A 16963-nucleotide genomic window follows, 5' to 3' on the forward strand; every position below is an offset into this window, starting at 1 on the left:
TATTTTTGGGAGAGAGAGAGAGAGAGACAGAGCACGAGCAGGGGAGGAGCACAGAGAGAGGGAGACACAGAATGTGAAGCAGACTCAGGTTCTGAGCCGTCAGCACAGAGCCTGATGCAGGGCTCAAACTCACAGACTGTGAGATCATGACCTGAGCCAAAGTCCGACACTCAACTGACTGAGCCACCCAGGTGCCCCAGGATATGGCTTATTTTGATGAATATTCCATATGCACTTAAAAAGAATTTGTATTATTTGATGTGTAATGTTCTATAAATGTCAATTAAGTCAGGATAGTTGATAATGTTCAGATATTCTACATCCTTACTAATTTTTTTGTCTAGTAATTGATTTTTTGTATCAATTATTGAGAAGTATTAAAATTTTTCATTATAATTGTGAGTTTGTCTACTTCTTCCTATAATCCTATCCTATCCATTTTTGTTTTATACATTTGAAGCTCTGTGATTAGGTTAATATACATTTAAAGGTGTTATATCTTCCTGATGAAGTGCCTCTTCTATCATTGTGAAATATCTGTTACAGTCTGCTTTGAAGTCTACTTTATCTGGTATTGATATAGTCACTCCAGCTTTCTTATGCTTCGTGGTTTTATTTTGTATCTTTTTCCACTCTTTTGCTTTCAACCTATGTGTAGTTTGTATTTAAATAATGTGTCTTGTAGATAGCATATACATGGATCTTGCTTCTCCGCTGTCTCTGGCAATTTGTGCTTTTTGTCCATTTACATTTAATGTAATTATTGATGTATTTAGGTTTAGTTCTACCATTTGCTATTTGCTTTCTGCTGTCCCATCTTTTTGTTGTTGTTGTTGTTGTTCCTCTGTTTCTCCTCTCCTTCCTTCCTTTGGTTTATTTGAATAACATTTTGTATTCATTTTAAATCCTCTATTGGCCTTTTTAGCTACACCTTCTGTGAATTGTATTTGTGGTGGTTGCTGTAGTGATTATAACACAAATCCTTAACTTATCACAATCTACTTAAAATTAATATTGTAGTACTTCACATAAAATATAGGAACTTCACAACAATATATACAGGAATATATATACAGTGCCAGAATATGGATTCTTAGCCTGTATGCTGTTGTTACTACATAAATCACATCTGTTATAAACCCTATAATATAATGTCATAATTTTAGCTTTCAAACAGTTATGTCTTTTAAAGAAATCAAGAAATGAAAAAATAGAATTTTTTAAAAATTATTTACTCACATATTTACCATTCAAGTGTTTTTCATTCCTTCCTTTAGATCTGAGTGTTTATGGGGCGCCTGGGTGGCTCAGTCGGTTAAGCGGCCGACTTCAGCTCAGGTCACGATCTTGCGGTCCGTGAGTTCGAGCCCCGCGTCGGACTCTGGGCTGATGGCTCAGAGCCTGGAGCCTGCTTCCAATTCTGTGTCTCCCTCTCTCTCTGCCCCTCCCCCATTCATGCTCTGTCTCGCTCTGTCTCAAAAATAAATAAAAAATGTTAAAAAAAATTTATAGATCTGAGTGTTTATATGATGTCATCTCCCTTCTTCCAGATAAACTTCCTTTGGCATCTCTTATTATACAGGTTTGCTGGTGACAAACACAGTTTTTGTTTATCTGCAAATGTGTCTATTTTGCCTTCATGTTTGAAGTATATCTTCACTGGATATAGATATCTGGTTCAAGAAGGGATTTGCTATGTTTTGTTTTGTTTTCCTGCATTTTAAAGATGTCGATCTGTTAGGTTCCAGCTTCTCATTTGCAATGAGAAGTCAGCTGTCATTTATATCATAGATCCCCTGTTTATAATGTGTCATTTTTCTGTGGCTGTTTTCAAGATTTTTCTCATTCTCTTTGGATTTGGGTTGTGTGACTATGCTATGCTGGGTATGGCTTTCTTTGTATTTTTCTTGTGTGGGCTCCACTGAGCTTTTTGAATGTGCAAATTTATCTTTAATTACATTTGAGAAATCATCAGCAAATATTTCTTCAAATATTCTTATGCCCCATTCTCCCTCTTTTTTCTAAAAATTCAATGACGCGTGGTATATAGATCTTCTAATGTTTTCCCACAGGTCCATGAAGCTCTGTTTAATTTTTTTCAATTTTCTTTTTCTCTCTGGTATTCGGAATGGGTAATTTCTTTCTTTCTTTCTTTTCTGAAGATTGTTCACGCTTCTTTTTTAAATGTTTATTTATTTATTCTAAGAGAGAGAGAGAGTACATGCATGAGAGAGCATGAGCAGGGGAGAGACAGGAAGAGGGAGAGAGAGAATCCCAAGCAGGCTCCATACTCAGCATGGAGCCCAATGAGGGGGCTCAATCTCACAGCCCTGGGATCATGAACTGAGCCCAAGTCAAGAGTCAGATGCTTAACCGACTGAGCCATCCAGGCACCCCCAGAATGGGGTTCTATTGATCATGTAATCCTTACAATAGCCCTGTGAAGGATTCACAGAGTCTTTGGTCATCTTCATACTGCTATTGAACCTATCAAGTTAATTTTTCATTTCATTTGTTGCACATTTTAGTTCTTGGATTTTCATTTGGTTCTTTTTTATAGTTTCAATTTCTCTGCTCAGGTTCTCCATCTGTTTCTTCACTGTGACCATATTTTCCTTTAAGGCCTTGAAAATATTTATGAGTTGCTTTCAAATCCTCGATATTTAATTGCAACATTTGGATCATCGCTTTTCTCCTTGAAAATGAGTCTTGAGTATAAGTCAGTTTTCTGTTTCTTCACAGGTCTACTACAACTTACTTGGTTTTTGTATGCTGGACATTGTCAATGATCCATTGTAGACACCCTGGATTATGTTATGTTCCTCTCAAGAGCGTTCAGTTTGGTTTTAGCAGGCAACTAACTTGGCTGGACTCAAAACTCCCAACTGTGCCCCCTTGTAGAGGGCGACCCCTGAAATTTCCACTCAGTTCTTTGAGCTTCCAGGTGCTGATTTCACTGGGATCTCTGGAGCCTCCTGTGCATGTGTGTACGTCAGTGGACAGCTAAGGATTTGGACAGAGTTTGTATACAGATTTGGGGACCCATCTCTTCTACAGCTCATGTCTTTCTGGGATTCCCCACCACCACCACGCCTTAATTTTCCAGCAATTTGCATGGAATTCTGTACCCTTGACACCTCAAACTAGTAAGACCACAGCTCTCTACACATTCCCTACCTCCCACACAGATTAGAGAGTGCCTCAGGCAAGAGGCCACAATACAGATTTCACCCAATGTAGCTCCTGTCTCTCAAGTATCAACTCCTCTCACATTTCTGCCTCCTGTTGGGTGCTCTACAGTGCCATCAAATCATTGGAGGTTTTCGGTCTATATTTTGTTCAGATTTTGTCATTGTTACCTCATGGAGGGTTATTCTGCCCAATCTAATCTCCTATTACCACCCCTTTTCCCTTACACTCTTTAACTTTTTTATTCTCCAGAGCACCACCTCAAGGTCAGTATCATCATTCCTATTTTTAAGCTAAGGAAACCAAGAATTTGAAAAGAAGCATGTTGCCCAAGGTCACACAGCTAGTTCATGGCACAACCAGGATTTGAAACAAACCAGATGACATAACCCTATCCTTGCTGTAATTCCCAGTACTTCCTATATGTCTTTAAGGTGGTTTGGATTCCACCCTAGAGCCCCCTGGAAAATATTCAAGGATGGGAAGAGGTGAGATCCCTGAAAACCCCTATTCAGGCTAGGGCAGTAGTTTTCAACCCACAGTCTCAGAATCATTTGAGAAACCGTGAAGAATAGAGATGCTAAGCCCCATTTCCTGGAGAGGTATCTCTAGTGGGAGAGAAATCTCCCACTTGAAATCTACATTTTATACTGTTTTTTAATGATTCTAATGCCCAGGCAGGGTTACAAACCTATCTGGTAAAGGCAAAGTAACCGCCACCAGGATTCTTCTGTCTCTTGTAGCTCAGGATTCTTATTTTTCCATCATGCGTCACCAAGATACTAACACTGGTGTTGACACTGGTTAAGGCTGTGGGCCCTGGAGTCACTCCACTTAGAGTCACATCCCAGCTCTGTCACTTGTCAGCTGTGTGGCCTTGGGCAGGTGGCCCCACCTCTCTGAGCCTCCTGCTTTCTCTTATCTTAAATGTGGATCACAAGAGCACCACCTTCACAGGGCTCTTGTAAGGATTACATGAGATAACTCAGCTGAACCATTTCACAGAGTGCCTGACTCCTGGTAAGCCCTCAGTTGATAGTAACTATTATTATGAAAACCCCCTCCCTTAGCTTTTCTGCTTGCATAAACTGTGTTTTATCACTTATCTAAACCCAGCTTCTAGAGTTAAACTACACCCGTGTTTTCTAAGGTACTTCAAAATCCCCCTCTCCCAAAAGTTAACACAATCTCTGACCTTGCAACCGATCCATTCCCACCCTGAGCAGGAGGCGTTTAAAAACAATTTTTTTTAATGTTTATTTATTTTTGAGGGACAGAGAGCGACAGAGAACGAGCAGGGGAGAGGCAGAGAGAGGAAGACACAGAATCCGAAGCAGGCTCCAGACTCTGAGCTGTCAGCTCAGAGCCTGACGAGGCTCGCACTCAGGAACTGTGAGGTCAGGACCTGAGCTGGAGTCGGACACTTAACTGACTGAGCCACCCAGGCACCCGCAGCAGGAGGCATTTTAAATTGAGCCCAGAAGGGCACCTGGGTGGCTCAGTCGCTTAAGCGTCTGACTTCCACTCAGGTCATGATCTCGCGGTTCCTGAGTTTGAGCCCCACGTTGGGCTCTATGCTGACAGCTCAGAGCCTGGAGCCTGCTTCAGATTCTGTGTCTCCCTCTCTCTCTCTCTGCCCCTCCCCTGCTCTCTCTCTCCCTCTCTCTGTCTCTCAAAAATAAATAAATATTAAAAATAATTTATAAATCGAGCCCAGAACTTGAAAGAACTTCTTAGCAGTGACTAAGTAGCCCTTAGCGTCAGGCTGTGCCCCTTCTTGCCTGTGCGTTGGACCTTACAGGCCACACCTTCTGTGAAGCCCTGAGTGACAGCTTTGAATACCAGAATGGGGCGTTACAATGGCAAAACCAGATTTACATTGTTGAAACTAACTACCTCTGTTCCCGAGTCAGGCCTGAGTCAGAGTGTCCTAAGGGGAATCCAGGCCTGGCCAAGAAGATCCAAGGAAGACAAGCTTCTCACACCCTGTTCCTGGACACTGGCTGAACAGCTGGGGGTATGAGAGGACTCACCCGCCACCCTTGAAGCTTGCCCCATCTGGTAGACTTCACTACGGGACTCCTGGCCGGGGAAGCCTTTCCAATGTGGCACGTGCCCGCCAGAGCATTCCCTCTGCTTCCATCATATGTCAGGTCTGTAGGTTTCAGGAAACACCGAGGACCGGAAGGGTTCCCACGGCTGGTTCCTGGGAAGGAAGGGAAAAGGATCCCCCGTTTTACTGGGGACCCTCTATGTGCCAGATGCTGCACATTCTTTATCGTACTCCATCTGTACTGTGAGGTGTCTGTTTTCCTCAGCACTGAATCCCCAATGCCCAGCAGAATAGACACTAGGTAAATACTTAATCGTGATAAGAGTCAAATAGGTACCATTTATTGAGTGGTTATTATATGCCAAGTACTGTTCAAAGGGCTTTATATGTCTTAACTCATGCTGTATTTGCCGAATGAAAAAAACAACAACACTATGAGGCTAGACTCTTGATTCCTATTTTACATAAGAGGAAGCTGAAACAAAGAGAAGTGGGTGGGGGGGAGGGAGTCAAAGGGCAGACAGGTAATAAATGAATAGTGGGGCCAGGCTTTGAATCCAGGGAAATGTGGCATCCCAGGAAGTAGAAGGGAGGGTCTGGGTTGAGTGAATGAGATAAAGGTGCAAAGGGAAAAAACCTAGTGGGTTTTGAAGGAGGCATCTCTGAGGAAGAAGGGGCAAAGTCCAGCGAATGTTGGTGGGGGCCGATGCCAGCTGGCCACCTCTTAGAGCATATGTTTCACATGCAGCACTACAAACCCAGGCCAGTCCCCTGAGAAATGCTGACATCGTGGGGGCACCCGGGTGGCTCAGTCGCTTAAACCTCTGACTCTTGATTTCGACTCAGGTCATGATCTCACGGTTCGTGGGGTTTGAGTCCAGCATCGGGCTCCAAGCTGACAGGGCAGTATCTGCTTGGGATTCTCTCTCTCCCTCTCTCTGCCCCTCCCCTGCTTATGCATTCTCTCTCTGTCTCTCTTAAAATAAATAAATAAACTTAAAAAAAAAAAAAGAAGAAGAATGCTGACATCCTGTCCTCAAGGACCACACCCCCTTCCTACAGGAAGAGGGTAGAAATGAACCTTAAATTTCATCACGGCCACAGGGCGCAGAGGGGTATGGCTCCTGCCCCAGTGATCACAAGCCCCTGTTTCTGTGCCTCTGATCAGATCCTCTCCCAGAGTCCTAGAGTCAGGGTAGTGTGGGGAGGTGGGGAGTAGCAGGCAAAGGTGACGCCCCTGCCCTGGAGTCTGGGCGTACCTGGGCAGGTAGGAGCACATCGAAAACCCCATCAGTGGTTCAGAGGACACCCACCCACTTGGCCTCATTCTTAGCTGAGACCCCTGGGGTCGTCTTGGTGAGGGGGCTACAGAGCTGGCCTGCCTTCCTGGGCAAGCATTCGGTGGACCTGACTTCTCAGATGGGACAGAGGCCCCAACAGGGCAAGGGCTGGGGTAACACCCAAGAAAAGGAAAAAGCTGTGACCCTTCTGCCCCTAGCTCATCCCCTGGTGACACAAATGGCCAAGGCTGCTCTGGTCACTCAGCCCCACCCACCTCAGCTGCTCCAGTGTATCACATCATTTTCTTCACAACACATTTCACCACAGGATTGACCTTGACCCATCTGATGCACTTGCTTGGTATCTCCCTGCTGCTTTGAAGCTCCTGCTCCCTGTTCACTGTAGGTGTGGAACGGAACTGGGCACAGAGCACGTGCTGAATAGCTGTGGATGAGCCATGAGTATGACAGGACCACGCCTCCACCTACGGTCTTGGTGTCCCAACTGCCCCTCCACCAGCACCACCACAGCTGGGCCGGCAGGAAGTCCTGACCCGGACGTGGGTCCCCTTCACCAAGGATTCCAGCCATGCTCTCGGTTCTGGTAGGGGCCGTGGCTCCCTCCGAGGTCCGGGAAGGGAGGAGACACCTCGGATGCGGCCAGAGCTGCTCCTTGCTGGCTCGAGGCCCCTCTGCCCACTGTCGGTGGGGCTCAGGCGCTGCCCCACTGCTGACTTCCCTTCGGGGCCTGCCTACCTGGGAGGCTTTATGCTCACTCCTCTCTGTGGCCAGTCCCCTGTAGTGTCTCCTGTTGAGCTCCGTCAGAGAGGGGGATCCCTTAGCAGAGCGTTTTGGGCCCCACGTGAACCCCTCCTTGCCTTCACCCCACAGCCTTCTCATCCCAGAACAAATGAGGGCTATGTGGGGATGAAGAAGGGCAAACGCATCCTCAGACTGTTCCCCGAACACCTGTTCCTAACAATCTCTCAGCCTAGCCCTCTGTCAGGCCCTCTCCGCCTGGTGTCTTCCTCCTGGGATTTTCTCTCTCAGGGGCCTTTCCTCCCTGCGTGTAGTTATGTCTATCCCTGCTGATGCTGTTGGGTTGGTGTGACCTTGTCTGAACCCTAGGTTCAGATACCTGGACAGGGTATCAGCTCTTTTCCTTGAGGCCCATGGGTCCCATGCAGATCAGAGGGTGTGTCCAGCCATATTGCAGGAGGTACCATGCCCCCCGCCTCCCACCTAATGTTCCACAGCCATCTGGGAAACAGTCTATTTCTAGCCCACGGGCCCCTCTGGAGGGTACTGTGGCCGGATTGCTCTGCTTTCGCTGAGCCAACACAGTCCTACCCAAGAACCCAGCAATCAAGAGGCTGGGGGGAGAGAAGGTATATTTTCTAAGCACCCACCATGAGCCAAGCGTCCTGCTGGGCCCTTCCAAACGGAAGGTCTCAGAGTCCCCTAACTGTTGAATAAACTTTTGGTGAACACCTACTCTGTGTCACGCTTTATGGACCTCATCTTTTTTTTACAACATTCTTGGGAAGGATTTTCATCTCAGAGTTGAGGAGACCGAGGGTCCAAGAGGTGAAGGGGCCTCCCTAGGCTTACAGCTGGTACCTGACTCCAGAGTCCATGCTTGTCTCAGCCTGCCACATCCTATCCCCAGTTGTGGCCTTAAGAGACACACTCAAGGGGGCACCTGGGTGGCTTAGTCAGTTAAGCGTCTGACTTTGGCTCAGGTCATGGTCTCATGGTTCATGAGTTTGAGCCCCATATCGGGCTCTGTGCTAACAGTACGGAGTCTGCCTGGGATTCTCTCTCTCCCTCTCTCTGCCCTTCCCCCACTTGCACACACACACGCACCTGCACACGTGCTCTCTCTTACTCTCAAAATAAATAAACTTTCCGCTCAAGGAAAACAAGGCATGAATCACAACACTCTACTCACCTAAACAAGGGGTACAAACCCAAGAGCCTCCGGGGCCCAAACAGATCATTTAAATAAGCGAAGCAGTCCAGGCCAACAGGGATCAGTGGAGACCATGGAAAACTGGAGGAGGTCACACCCCATTGAAAGGCAACAGGTGCTACTCATCTTCTACCAAATGTTAGCACGTGGGACCGTGTGTCAGTGTGGCCAGATCTTCTGATTTTTCAAGAAAATCTGGAAATCTGAAACTTGTATGTGAAATTTACAAACAAAGCATTTCTGGGGCACCTTGGTAGCTCAATTGGTGAAGCATCCGACTCTTGGTTTCAGCTCAGTCACGATCTCATGGTTTTATGGGTTCAAGCCCCACATCGGGCTCTGCACTGACGGTGTGGAGCCTGCTTGGGATTCTCTGTTTCTCTCTCTCTCTCTCTGCCCCTCCCCTGCTCCCGCTGTCTCTGTCTCTCTCAAAATAAATAACATTAGGGGCGCCTGGGTGGCTCAGTCGGTTGAGCATCCGATGTCGGCTCAGATCGTGATCTCAGTTTGTGAGTTCAAGGCCTGCGTCGAGCTCTGTGCCGATAGTTCAGAGCCTGGAGCCTGCTTCGGATTCTGTGTCTCCCTCTCTCTCTGCCCCTAACCCACTTGCATTCTGTCTCTGTCTCTCTCAAAAATAAATAAACATTAAAAATAATAACATTAAAAAATAATAAACAACTAAAAGCCATTTGTTTAAAACAAACAAACAAACAAAGCATTTTTACTTCTGGCTGTATCAGGCTGACAATTTGGCCCTCTGAACTAGAAGATGCTCCACAATCTTGGAAAGGATCCCATGTCTATGAATCTGCTGTTTCCAGCTTTGCACTGTGTTTCGGCCCTCAAGATACCCCTCCATCGGGGGAGGGAAGGTTAGAGATGGGAAGACATAAGACACGCACACCCAAAAGGCATGCCACTCTTGAAGAAAAGACAGTTAAAAAAAAGAAAAAGAAAAAGACACATGGTTGTAACACAGGACTACTTGAAGGTCTGAGCTCATTAGCTGCCAACAACAGAATCCATTTCTAGGTAACTCAGGCAGAAAGGAATTTGTTAGAAGGGTATCTGGAAGCTTAGAGAACCGGTGAGAGAAATAGAAGCAGAAAATTGGCAGAAACCCAGGGGAGGGAGATGGATGGAATGACGCCTAAGGGTTTTGCCACAAATAGCCTGTGGCCATCGCTGAGCATCAGAGGCCCCATGAAGCCTAAATCATCTCTCCTCGTAGGTAGCCCTCACCCTGTGCTTCCAGAAGTTCCAGCCAAATGATCCAGCTTGGTGAGAATGAATATCTGATACTTTTATTTCATAGAAAATCTGACGTTTGATCCAGAAGGTGGACCCCTCCCAAACACAGGTATGAGGTTCAGATGCTCGGAAGCCACACATACACACACCTACCGTCCAACCCATAGTCTAAGCCGGAAGGGGTCTTGAAGAGCCTCTTGTCGGGGCGCCTGGGTGGCGCAGTCAGTTAAGCATCCGACTTCAGCCAGGTCACGATCTCGCGGTCCGTGAGTTCGAGCCCCGCATCAGGCTCTGGGCTGATGGCTCAGAGCCTGGAGCCTGTTTCCGATTCTGTGTCTCCCTCTCTCTCTGCCCCTCCTCCATTCATGCTCTGTCTCTCTCTGTCCCCCCAAAAAATAAATAAACGTTGGAAAAAAAAAAAAAAGAAGAGCCTCTTGTCTTCCATTTTCAGAATGGGGAAACTGAGGCACCAAGCAGGCCAATGGCTTGCTCAAAGCCACACATAGAGCTTGTGGTCAAGCCACACGTTGACCTCCTGACTCGGGCTTTCTAACTGAGCTGTAAAAGGCTTCAGAAGTCACGAGAAAGGAGAGAAATGTGGGGTGTGGCAGGCAAGAAGGCATCGTGGTGGAGGGGAGAGAGGAAGGTGAAGGAACATCACAAGAAGGCTTAAGCGGGGTTAGGCCATAAGGGAGAACTAGAGATAATTAATACGAAAGCCGTAGCTTTGTTGTTGGAAATGCAGAGCGTCGGGCCTGGCCTGCATTTTTCACCAGATCCCCAGGTGATCGCGGTGCATGTGCAAGCTTGAGACGCAGTGCTTTACTCAGTGGGGGGAGAGCCGAGCTATCAAAACAAAACAAAAACCCGAGCTTCAGGAGTGATAATATTCTAGCTCATAAATCAGGGGTTGGGTTCCCAGATAATGTTTATTTTGTGATGAGGCTTTATAACATATTTCAGGGTTTTGCTCAAGAGTTTCCTCCTCACTGAAGCTTTTTATAGTCGCACCATTCAAAATTATATCCACGCCGTGCTCCTTCGCCTCTCTCCTGCTTTATTTTTATTATTTTTTCTTTCTGGAAAGCTTATTATCATCTGAGAGACGAAAAGTGTCAGTGTTTTTGTTTGTGGATTCTCTCTGTACGAGGTACAGAAGCAGCAGTTGGGTCCGTTTTCATCCCTGCCGTATCCCCAGCATCCGCAGCAGGGCTGGTACCCCATAGGTCCTCAATAAGTGTCTTTGGAATGAAGAGGTTACATGGTATACATCAAGTATCATACCATAAAATGGCTTTTAAAATGTAAAAACCATACCTAACAATGAGTGGGCATTGCCACGGGCCAAGTCCGGGGTTGAACACTTCAGGCACCATTAAGATCTCACTGAATCCTCATGATGCAGATGAAGGAACGGAGGCTCGGGGAACACGACATTCGCCCAAGGTCATACAGCTAGGACGTGGCAGCAGCAGAATTCGAACTTAGCAGAGACAGGAGGCCGGGGTGATTCTGGAGGTGAACTGGGGACAGGGTTGGGCTCCAGAAGCAGTGGCACTGAGGTGAGGTCACGGAGGGAAAACGCTCCTCTGAAGCCGGGCTGTGCTGTTTAAGGGCGGGGGTTGGCTGGGCGCGGTCCGGTTTGTACCTGGGGACTCTGAAACCACGCTGAGAAGGCCGCATGTGGACTCTGGCAGGTGTCAGTGCTGCCTGGAGCTTGTAATGCTGCACTCAGATTACAAGGTGCTGAGGAATGCTGGGAAGGCGGCTCAGAGCCTCATAGACTCACGCCTCCAGTCCCTCCAGAGGCCCAGGAGGGCAAGCTATGTGTAGAATGACAGGCAGCCAAGAAGCCGGCAAGGGGACTCTGAGTCTTTCTGGGGTTACTGGGTGGCTCAGTCGGTTGAGCGTCTAACTCTTGATGTCAGTGCAGGTGGTGATCCCAGGGTCGTGGGATCCAGCTCCACGCTGAGTATAGAACCTGCTTAAGATTCTCTCTCTCTCTCTCTCTCTCTGCCTCTCTTCCCTGCTCACGCTCTTGCTCTCTCTCTTAAAAAGAAAAAAAAAAAAAATCAGACTTTCTGAATCCCAGAGCTGCATGGTCTCTATTCTCTGAGCAGCTCAGACTGTGGAGCCGGGGACTCCCTGCTACGGGCTCTCTGCTTGCGGCTGCTTCTGCTCCCCTGCCAGTATTACATTTGAGGGAAGCAGGGACTCCTACAGAGCCACCCTCTGCCCCACTCTGTCCCCTGAAGTAACCCATCTTCAAAATACGTCCCAGATCCAGCCACTTTCCTCCACTGGGTCCGAGCCTCCCCTTCCTTCTGGTTGGGATATAGTTCACATATACGTTAGCCGACGTTCTCTAGAGAAACAACACCGATAGGGGTAGGGATAAAGACAGCAATGGGGTAGGTATCGGTATAGAGACACGTAAGAGGAGATGTATGAGGTGCCCGGCTGGCTCAGTCAGAAGAGCGTGTGACTCTTGATCTCAGGGTCATGAGTTTGAGCCATATTAGGTGTCGAGATTACTTAAATAAGCAAATAAACTTTTTTAAAAAAGGAGATCTATTCCAGGAACTAACTCACATGGTTATGGAGGCTGAGAAGTCCCATGATCTGCCATCTGCAGGAAAGTCCATGGTATAATTCAATCTGAGTCCGAAAGCCTGAGGACCAGGGGTGTAGATGGTCTAGTTCCGATCTGAGTCCAAAAGGCCCAGAACCAGGGGCACCAGGGTCTGAGGGCAGGAGAAGACAGCCGTCCCGGCTCAAGCAGAGAAAGTAAATTCTCCCTTCCTTCATCTTTCTGTGCTATTCAGGCCCTCAGCGGGTTGGGTGATGCCCACCCCCATTGAGGAAGGCTACTTGCTTTATTCAGCTCATTAATTTAAATACTAATCTCTTCCAGAAAAACCCTCACAAGACAAATCCAGAAGTAACGTTTCACTGGCTACCTGGGCATCGCTTAGCCGAGTTGGCATAACACATAAGCTCAACCATCCCAACGTACTAAAAACTTCACCTTTTAAAATTCAGTGAATTTTACTTTTTTTTTTTAATTTTTTTAACGTTTTATTTATTTTTGAGACAGAGAGAGACAGAGCATGAACGGGGGAGGGGCAGAGAGAGAGGGAGACACAGAATCGGAAGCAGGCTGCAGGCTCCGAGCCATTAGCCCAGAGCCCGACGTGGGGTTCAAACTCACGGACCGAGAGATCATGACCTGAGCTGAAGTCGGCCGCTTAACTGACTGAGCCAACCAGGCACCCCAAAATGCAGTGAATTTTAGTATAGTCACCAACTTGGGCCATATCATCACCATCTAACTTCCAAATTTTTTTCATCACCCCCAAAAGAACCCCCCTCATCTGTTAGCAATCGCACCCTCCCATTGTCTCTCCCCCAGCCCTGGTTAACCTCTTATCTAAATTCTGCCTCTAGGATTCGCCTACTCTGGACATTTCATATAAATGGAATCACAGAATACATGGTCTTTTTGTTTCTGGCTTCTTTCACTTAGCGTAAGGTTTTCAAGTTTCATTCACATCGTATCACACGTCAGTACTTCCTCGTTTTTTTTTTTTTTTTTATGGCCAAATATTCCATCGTATGGTTAGACCACATTTTGTGTATCAATTCGCCAGTGGACATTCGTGTTATTTCCAGTTTGGGGACGTTATGAACAAGGCTACGATGAACACGTGTACAGTTTTTGTGTGGACACCATTACTTTTTGCCTGAACCAGACCACTAACACCCATGCTGGAGTCCAAGCTCCTGCCCTTGGCCCCCAAGGGTCTGTTCTCACAGCAGCCAGAGGGGTCCTTTGAACATGGAAGTCAGGTCATGTCATTCCTTTGTTGTAAACCTCCAGTGGCTCCCCATTACCCTGAGGATAAAGTTGAAGACCCGGCACAATCTGTACCCCACTTCCAGCCCCGTGGTCACCCGAGGGTGTCTGTACTTCTGCTTCCCTGGCTGGGTCTCAGTTCCTCAAAAAAGCTATGATCCTTCCCACCTCCATGCTTCTGTAAGTGCTGGCTTTTGGTTGGGAGCATTCTTCCTGCTCCTTCCTCTCTTCTGTCTGCAAACTCCTCATCATCCCTTAGGTCCCCTGGGAAAAATCACTCATATTTGCAGACAAGCCTTCTGTGACCTTGAAGGTGGGGCAATCGGGTTCAGCAGGGCAAGGCTGGGGGGTTTGCCTTGAGGCTGCATTTTGGCAGCTGTAGAAGATGCTGTTGGTATTCTGTTCGGGTCCCTCTTCCCAACATCCATTGTCCAGACACTAGGAGCATTGCTGCTTTTTTCCAGAGAATTGCCTTCATCTAAGGGGTCCTGCCTCACCTAGGAGGTTCCAGCACCTCCTACTGCTCCCCCTCCGAGCAGCCTGCAGGCAACGACTGATACAGGGACGCAAAAGACTGGACGTCATGCCTCAGTGTGGGACAAATCTATGGTGTAGTTTAGACTCCAGGGCACCTCGCCCTCTGCCCCAGCTGTGGTAAATCAGGCCAAGGCTAGACTTTCTCTAGCCCCTCTCCCACCCCATCCTGCTTCCCTCACTCCTTCACTGGATCTCAGGCACCTGCCTCAGACTCAGCCTAAGATAATCACATTTTACGTGAGACTGAAGAATTGTCCATGTCAATATCAAATACATCCCCTCCCGGCTTCTGCTGATAGAAATGATGGGGAGGAAGGCTATGCCCTTCCCCAAGTCCCCTTTGGCACTGACCCTGTGACTGGGCACCCCATCGGTACTCCCAAGGCGTCATGCACTTCCCTTTGTGCCCCTACATATTTCACTGGCTTATTGACTGTCAGTTGTCTCTTCCTCACTTGACCTTACGTTCTCCAAGGGCACAAACCACATCTGTGTCATTTTCTACCTTATCCTCATTATCCACCGGGATAATGGGGGAGCTTAACCAATATTTGGTGAAGGGTGTTCCTTGCTTCAGCACTCATGATACCAAGAGGTGGGAAACAACCTAAACGTCCGTGAAAGGGGAATACCTATCCGTGGTACTTGTACAAGAAGCCGTGGCCAGCTGGCTTGCTTACCTAGCAGGTAATTGATTTCATTAGGTTCACACGCAGCCGGAAGCTCTGGACTCCAGCTTTCTTGATGCCTTACATGGAGGCCACAGAAGTCAGAGAAATCTCAAGGACCCTCCCAATCATCAGCCACCCACTTAGGAGCCAGCACAGGGCAGAGGAACCGGTGTGGGACTTATTCGGCTATATACATTCCACAGCCACCCCCTCCCATAAAAGTACGCAAACACTTTGACCTAGAAATTCCGTCACTAAGAATGCATCCTAAAGGAAAATCAAGGATTATGCACGAAGGTTTAGTCGTAAGTATATTCACTGAAGGATCACTTTGACGGTGGAGGGAAAGCGGGAACAACCGGGCTGGGGGTGGGGGGGGACTCTTGCTGTATTCTTTCTGAACAGCGTGACCTTAATTTACTCAACTTCCCTGGACCTCTGTTTCCTCATCTATAAAACGAGGACACCCGCAGACGCCCTGTGTTAATCAAGATTGGCTCGCTGCTGAAACAAACAACTACGAAGTCTCACTGGCTTAACCCAACCACGGTTCATTTCTTTCTTGTGCCAAGTCCGATGCAGGTGTTCCTGGCTAGGTAGACGAGCCTTCTGCCAAGTGATAGACTCAGGGATGGGGTTGCTTTCCATCATAAGGGTCCACCAACTTAAACTCCTTTGTTCCCTTCCATGTGGCTGGGAGAGAGAACATGAGAGGTGGGGCGGGATGTTTCAGGGCCAGGCAGGGTGGAGTGGACATCCTTTCCGGCCACCCTCTGCTGGCAGCACAAGGCACACGGCCCTCCCTAGATGCAAGGGCGCTTGGAAACGTGGTGTAGCCAGGGCCCAGGAAGGGAAGGGGGTGCGGTGAACCCTCGGCTTTGTTTCTGATCCACGCCTCATGGTGGGGGGGGGGGGGCTCCTCTGGATGAATGAATGAGCTTAAATGAAGTAGCACATAGTAGGTACTCAGGCTTTTCCTCGTTCCCTTTCCTTTGTGATTGATTCTGCCCTGACTTTTCAAACACTGGTGCCCTCCAGATAAGTTTTGTGTAAACTGAGGCAAGATGTTTATGCTGGGTGGGGGGAGAGGGGATGGTAAACTGGAGGTCAGGGTGTCCATTTAAAGGAGCCCTAGAGAAGAGGTCCTCCCATCCGCCACTCCACCCTCAACCCACCTAGATGACTCTCTCCCCAAAATTTATGTCCTGGGGCACCTGGATGGCTCAGTCGGTGAAGCGTCCGACTTCGGCTCACATCACAGTCTCGTGGTTCGTGGGTTCAAGCCCTGTGTCGGGCTCTGTGCTGACAGCTCAGAGCCTGGAGCTTGTTTTGGGTTCTGTGTCTCCCTCTCTCTCTGCCTCTCCCCCATTCACGCTCTGTCTCAATCTCTGTCTCTGTCTCTGTCTTTCTCTCAAAAATAAACATTGGGGCGCCTGGGTGGCTCAGTCGGTTGAGCGTCCGACTTTGGCTCAGGTCATGATCTCACGGTTCGTGGGTTCAAGCCCCACGTCAGGCTCTGTGCTGGCAGCTCAGAGCCTGGAGCCGGTTTCAGATGCTGTGTCTCCCTCTCTCCCTGCCCCCTCCCCACTCGCGTTCTGTCTCCCTCTGTCTCAAAAATAAACATTAAAAAAATTTTTTTAAATAAAAAATAAACATTAAAAATACATAAATAAATAACTCTTACCCTCATTAAAAACAAAACAAAACTGTAAATACCATGATGTTTCTCTTCTTCTTAAAGCCTTCAGTGGCTCCCCATTGCTTTAAGGGCCAATCTAAACCCTCTCCCTGCTCGTGGGGTCTGGCCCCAGCTCACTTCTCCAGCCTCCTCGCCCTTCGTGGCTTTCCTCATCCTGTCCACACTTCCTTAATTTCTAGAATGTGCCTTGTTCCACACAGCCTTTCCACACTATGGAGAGGCCCACCCAGCACTTCCTCAGGAAAATCTCTCTCTCTGACTCCCCATTCCAGACGTGGTTCCACGGGCCCTACCCTCATGGGCTCTCTCTGCTTTTTCTCCATGGTGACGAGCTAATTTTGTGATTTAACACTGGTCTCTCCCACCAGGCTGTAAACTCAAGAGGGTGGGATTAGCGTTCATTTATTTACCACTGTAAGTACCCAGTCCTTTATCTTCCTCACCTGTAAAATGGG

Source organism: Puma concolor, chromosome D3 (assembly GCF_028749965.1).
Source record: "Puma concolor isolate L17-30 chromosome D3, mPumCon1.1.hap2, whole genome shotgun sequence".
Lineage (NCBI taxonomy): Eukaryota > Metazoa > Chordata > Mammalia > Carnivora > Felidae > Puma > Puma concolor.